A 7,045-nucleotide genomic window follows, 5' to 3' on the forward strand; every position below is an offset into this window, starting at 1 on the left:
TCTCCTATTTCCTGAAAATCATGCTTGACTCACAGCTGCTGAAAATCAAGCAGGAGCTACCTGTATTTAAAAGCAAAGTGTGAAGACCCCATAGTGGGGAAAAATATCTTGAGTCATCAAGAAAAATGCACACAGAGATTAAAAATTTACTGGAGACATATTTCATTAACATGGAAAGATGGCCAACTTATATAAAATAAAAAAACTATAAAACAATGCTTAGAGTATGGCCCCATTTATGAACTAGTACATCTGAGTGTGTTTATACTGGCAGATAGAAAAAAATCTAGAAGGAAATATTTCAAAGTACTAACAGTATTTCTTTTTTTTTTTTTTTTTTTTTTTTCGGTACGCGGGCTTCTTCCGTTGCGGAGCACAGGCTCCGGACGCGCAGGCTCAGCGGCCATGGCTCACGGGCCCAGCCGCTCCGCGGCATGTGGGATCTTCCCGGACCGGGGCACGAACCCGCAGGCGGACTCAACCACTGCGCCACCAGGGAAGCCCCAGTAATTATTTCTTGATGGTAGGCTTATGGGTGATTTTCTTATACATTTCTGCTTTATCCTTTTTTTTCCAACAATTTGGATATATGTTTTAAATGTAAGAGAGCCTTTAAAAGAAAATTTAATTGTATTGGTGAATATTGATTTAAAGCAGAATGCCTTTAATATGACAGATGTCACTTGTACTGCAAGCTAATTAATTATAAAGGACACTTCACAAATGTGAAATGATAGTTCAGATGGCATGATTTACTTTTTGGCCAGTGCTGAATTAACAAACAGTTGGACAAAGTACGTGCCTACAGTGTTAGCAAAGAAAGGGAGACATCAAAACACTACAATATTTTGGAGAAAAGTATTTGATTTTTGTTACTTCAGAAAAGTATAAAAGTATTTGTCCAGGAAATATCAGAAAGTTGTTAAACTGACGTACACTTATTTATGAGTTAATATCATTTTAATTTTTAAGAACATGTAGGTAGAGAGATACCTAGGACATACAGGTAGGAGGTATGGGTTAAGTTTCTTCAAGGTCCAGGACCTATAGAAATTAGTTTGGTCCTAAGCACAGGAAAAAAAACTGTGCTATCCCCCAACTTTATGTCATTAAAAATAAAAATAATACTTAGGCATAAAATAAGTGCACATCAGTCCAACAAAGTTCCATTTTTTCCCCAAATGCTTCATGCTTTTATGAAATATCATGAATCCCAGATTTCCTCCAAAATAATTTTTGCATCTACCTTTTTTTTTTGGCTGATAACTGAAGAATGCATTTAATCTATGTGGCAATCCAATATGATCAAAGAACAAATCATGGCACCTGAAATATCCAAATAAATGTCCAAATAAAAATGAACTACATTTAATGCAGAGTTTACTATATTTGATATTTTAAAATTCAAATCGTCAAGATAATTTGCTAAATCTTCTAATACGGCAGATTTGAGCTCATGAGAGTTGGAATTAGGGCCCAACTAGGCTATTTACCAAACCCAAACTTGAACAAGTCTAATCTCCTGAGCCTCTTTCCACTAATGTAAAATAATTATGATGACACTAGCTTTACTGGCATGACAGAATTTTGGGGAATATAAGATGACAAATAAAGAATGTAAAATGACTTTAAGAACTACAAAAGGTTATATTAAGATAAGGTGTGGGGCTTCCCTGGTGGCGCAGTGGTTGGGAGTCCGCCTGCCGATGCAGGGGACACGGGTTCGTGCCCCGGTCCGGGAAGATCCCACGTGCCGCGGAGCGGCTGGGCCCGTGAGCCATGGCCGTTGAGCCTGCGCGTCCGGAGCCTGTGCTCCGCAACGGGAGAGGCCAAGACAGTGAGAGGCCCGCATACTGAAAAAAAAAAAAAAAAAAAAAGATCAGGTGTAACGATGGTGCTAATTACAACTATATTGTTTTCGTCATTAACTATTTCACGTGTGTATAGCTTATATACCCCCCACAAAGAAATTCTAGTTCCTAGAATGTGAAAATTGTGCTAGTCATATAAGAGCTCTACAAATAGTTGTTTTTCAACTGATTAATTCATCATGTCTGAAAACACATTTTCACTTGGTAAAATAACATTTGGGATGTGCAAACAGGGGGAACTGTAACTGACCTCTCAGAGTAACACCCAAGTATACATCTAGTTTATTTCAGTAAAAAACAATTGAGTAATTTATGTTAAAACTTCCAAGATAAATTTTGTTTTCTTTTTGGTTCCAACTATGGAAAACAAAGCATTAATCTTTTTATGAATCTATGAAAAATGTAGAAAACAGTTTTGACTCTCCAGCTATTTTCTAAGTTCCCCTGATGGAGACTTGAAGCATGTACATAAGACTGAAATATGTTCTGAAGTCACTTGAAGAAATAAGGAACATCCTATCACAAAGTGAGAAATTAGATAATATGTGTTTTATCCCAATTAAAACAAGTTTTACAAAAGTTTAAATGCCAGTCAAAATGTTTAATATTGCAGCAAGAATGGCATTTTCAAGACAGTGTTTGAGAAAAAGGTAATTAATTTGCTTGTTGTTAAATAGCACATTTAAATCAAATGTATGTATCTTCCATATATTTTGTTTTTTCTGACATCAAAATGATGGCTCTTGAACTATTGATATTTTGTATCTAGACCCCACTAAACCCCATTTCATTTTTTAAAATTAGCCATACCAAAGGGAATAATGTTAATATGGCTGTTAGCCATCACATTCCATAAAGCTGCTGAGAAAGGAGTCTTATGAAGAGGACAACGTTCAGTTCCCTGAATCCTGACAAGATAACATACACGTTTCTCCAAGCATATGGTCAATTGCATTCTTTAAAAATATTCAGATTCTGTAATTTAGAAGCCCATTACAACATGGAGTCTTACTGTTGCAGGTCTAGCAGTACCTGATGTTAAACAACTAAAGCACACTCTTAAATGGACAATTTACTCTAGAAAAAGCCAGTGAAGTTCTTGAGAAAGAATTTAGCCTGTTCCAAATAAATGTATGTCTATGGTGTACTTTTGGAGGTTTTGAAGGATGCACTGCCTTATCTGGTTATCCAGTTGACAGTTCAAATTTGCTATCAGGAAGTTTTACATTTTGTATTTCTAATCTTCATTCTTTCTAATGAAGTTGAAGCCCACTGACCATATTTTAGGCTCCAAAAAATGTCAGTAAGCAATGTCCAGCTCTTTGAAGTAAATGATCATTATCTCTTAGTTTTCACTTCTCCCAATAAAATAATCCTAATTTCCTTATCCTTTCTTAGAGAGTTCAACTTGTAGTCCTTTAAAAACAGTTCACTTTTCTGTGGCCCCTCAGCAAAGGTCATATAATCGTCTCAAGTTGTAGGATCAACAACTAGACCCTTATTTCCATCAGGGTGTGACCACACAGCTGAAACTCACTGCTGAGAGTCAGTTCTATGTCCATGACTTAGAGTGATTTGCCTCGGCTCAAACTGTACCAACTTCCACAGCCCAATGAAAACTCAAAACAAAGGAAATAAAACAAAGCCCAAAGTAACTGTTTTCAATGCATGAAATACAATGCAACTACAACATGTCTTAATTTTTTAAAGCTTACTGAAATTTTAATTTTTGCCAGTCAAAAGTTATCATGAATGATTCAGGATGCAGAGTGTTATAAAATTTTTGTTATGACATACAAGCCCAGTACCCCTTTCCCTGCTCTACTTTATGTAGTTGTGATAATAAGGCCTACGGTAGCATGACTTGATGGAGCTGTGAATCTATATAATATATGACATGCCATGAGCACATTAAATCCATTCTTCCTATTAAGTTGCTGAAGAGCCTTCCCATATATAAACCAAACTGGACATTTATTCTCAGAGAAATTAAACTATAAACCTGATTCAAATACATGTAAAGATTGTAAATGAAGGGGAGCAGTGTGTAAAATAAAATGCAGGATTAGAACAAATGTTTTTTTTACATTGTAAAAAATGTTTGCACTGACAATGATCTTGTTAGAGAAGAGAGAGATGGATAAAAAATAGTCCTTATGATAAATGTAATATTACTAACACAGTTTTACCTGCAAGGATTTTTCTGGCTTTAATTCAATGAAATTTCCATTATCCTGGGTGGTAATGGAGCCCTGTACCCTACTCATCTCAGGCGTCTTTAGTATCCTGAGTTGCCTTAAAGCTGTGACATAATAAAAGGTCAAGCAGATCCCACTAAGCGTTTGTAAACTACAATAGCCTCCCCATTTTGCCTGCAAGCCACACATTCTCACCCTAAGCTTTTCTCACTCTCTTGTTTCATTTCATTGTATAAGCAGGCTAATTTGGAGATGGCTAAGGTACTTGGGAACACCTAGATTTTCAAAACAGTCCCACTTTCCTACTTAACCACCTAAAGAAGTAGACCCATAATACAACATTTGAGGGAACTGTAAAATGGTGCCTGGATACTGAAGGAATAAACAGCAAATAGCAGCACTATTAAAAAAATGAATGCCTTTCACCTTCCAACTCATCTGTGCTTCCTGGGACACACATGAAAGGTACAAAGGTGAAAGGCTTGGGGTAGAATTTCAAGAAAACTGATTTGTTTCAACATTCATTTGGCAAGATGCTAGACACAAAATAATACCACAAGCCACCTCCCTTTCCTATCATTGTAAATTCAGGGCTCTCAAATCACCCCCCACAAACCCAATTAAAAATAAAGAAAAGAGGCAGACTATGAATTCACATACAGTGCTATGATACAGATTGTCCTAACTGGTCACAATGAAACTAAGGGACAATAACAAGAATAATCTTGCATTAATCCAAATGAAGCCAATGAATAATAATACAAACCAGAAGCACAGTTTCAAAAATATGCAATTACCCCCAAGCATGCAAGGTCATTTATAACCCATAAAAATGATTGCAAAGCACACTGCATATAAATATGTTTCATAAATGCTAAGTAACATGTGTATGTATGATATGCATATCCATAGGGTAACCATTTGTATGTTCACAATCAAATCTATGCACTAAAAATGAAACTCTATCTGGCAAATGGTTTCTCACCAAGAGTACATCAGAATATGAAATAAAATGCTAAATTCTGGGGCTACCTTTTCTTAGCAATGAGGGAAATAAGCAAAATCACCTTATAATTAGGCCGGAAAGCTTAGGAAGCACCAAATGTGTTTCTGAGGAAGGCCCAACCCTGTATGTGAGAGCCGCAAATTAAATGATTCCCTTCAATAACATCCATTTCTTGTGAGCTCGTTTTCCACACCCTGATTCTGTTGCTAAGCTTGAAAGGAAAGGAACCAAGTGGCTCAGTCTGCATTCTGAGCCAGTTCAGGATAAAACCAGAACACCATTTTTTTTTTTTTAAACACAAGCAGATGCCTTCTTACTTCTCTCTTCCTGGCATCCTTCCTCTCTCCCATCCCCATCGCTGTCTCCACATCTTCCTCTCCTTCTCTGAGGGAGTCATTGTTCAAGTGCAGGCCACAAATGTATACACAGGTCATTTAATAGCCAGCTAAACCAAGAAGATAACCTCGCTCTCTGCTACTTACCATGCTGAGACCCGGCGAAGCTGTTGAAAGGAGGGAGAGATGCAAACTGAATCCATTTTCCTTGTGACCGAGTCGGATGCAGCCTCCGAACCCAACATCAGCAGCGGCTGCTGGGATTTTTTTCCCTCACTCTCTGGTTGGCGACGGTGCGAATAAGAACCACCCTTCCAGCCTCACTAGAGTATCAGCAGTCGAGGCGGCAGAAGCAGCAGCATCACCACTAGGCCTCCTCCCTCTCGGAGGATGGGGTGAGCTCAGAAGCAGCCAGGAACTTGCAGCAGATACCTCCTCTGGCTCCTCCTCTCCTGCCCCCTCCTCCAAAGCCCCACCCCTGCTGCGGTAGAGGCTGCCAGCCCTGGCTGCTGCTCGTTGTCATGGCAATAACCAATGGTAAGCCACCAGACTAAGAGGGAGGTGAGATGGGTGAAAGGAGCTGCAGGGGCTTGAGGGGAGTGAATTTGCGCTGCTGCTCTCTGGGATGCTCTTGGTCTCTCCTACCCTGGACTCCAGGTCTTTAAAAATGGGGTAATGGTGTATAGCCATGGGAAGAGAATAATTTCAATTGTATTGAAATCTAGACTGAATCATATAAAACAGCTTAGCTATTTTTTCATTTTCTATGGTTTTCCAATAAAATGTATTAAATTTGCAATCAGAAAAAATAATAACAAATATGGAGAAAGTTATATAATGTAATAGGAGATTCTTATCACTCCAAATATGTTTGTTCTTTATAGCATCTTTTACTCAAAGTCACTCAAGGTTGTTAACAAGGAAAATGGGTGGCTGGACTTTGCCATTAAAAAAGAATCTGTTTGATTCCTTGGCACTACTCTGCTTGTTCTTCTCAGGTGAGTTATTGTTTTTCCAGCTCCCCCTCTGAAGAGGACCTGGAGTTGTTTGGCACTCCCCTGTGGAAAAGGAAGCTGGAACAGAAGAATCAGAAATTCCTTGAGCAACCACGGCTCTCGGTTGGTGGATAGTTTCAAATCTTTTTAGTGTCAGACTCCTGGAGTGTTCAATATCCTGCAGGAAATTCCATGATATTTCAAGGATGCCCTTTTGGAGGTCCCAAGCCAGCTGGTGGTCTGGGTGGTGAGTAGGAAAAAAAAGGATGTGAAATCAGCAGTGCTGAGTTCTAGATGAATTCTGTTTCTAACTGTAAATTATAAATGACACTAGTATTTATCTCAGGCAGTAGTTGTAAAGATTGAATGAGATAATGCACTAAAAGCATTTGGCATGTAGTAAGCATACAATAAATGTTTACTCTTATTGCTATTATTAGTAGTGGTGGTAGTACATTGTAGCCACTTCTTGATCCAAGGGATTGAAGGAATAGTGTGGCAATCTCAGTCATGGGAAAAAATTAAGGTGAGAAAACACTTAATACATGATAGCTATGATGATGATGATGAAGAAGATGATGGTGACAATGACGATGATGACAAAAACAGAGAGGCCCTAAGAGATTAAAAGTTCTCTAAA

The 7,045-nt window shown here is 38.2% G+C and overlaps 1 protein-coding gene across 2 annotated transcripts in view; it reads right to left on the bottom strand.

Moving 5' to 3' along the window:
* JAKMIP2 (janus kinase and microtubule interacting protein 2) overlaps window positions 1-5,852 on the bottom strand; it is a 169,504-nt gene extending 163,652 nt beyond the window's left edge. For both annotated transcript variants that reach the window (XM_059063009.2, XM_067031877.1), the window contains exon 1: window positions 5,558-5,852. The gene's annotated coding sequence lies outside the window, so the exon portion shown is untranslated. The remainder of the gene's footprint in view (window positions 1-5,557) is intronic.
* Window positions 5,853-7,045: the final 1,193 nt, after the last annotated feature.

The sequence above is a fragment of the Kogia breviceps genome, chromosome 4 (assembly GCF_026419965.1).
Source record: "Kogia breviceps isolate mKogBre1 chromosome 4, mKogBre1 haplotype 1, whole genome shotgun sequence".
NCBI lineage: Eukaryota > Metazoa > Chordata > Mammalia > Artiodactyla > Physeteridae > Kogia > Kogia breviceps.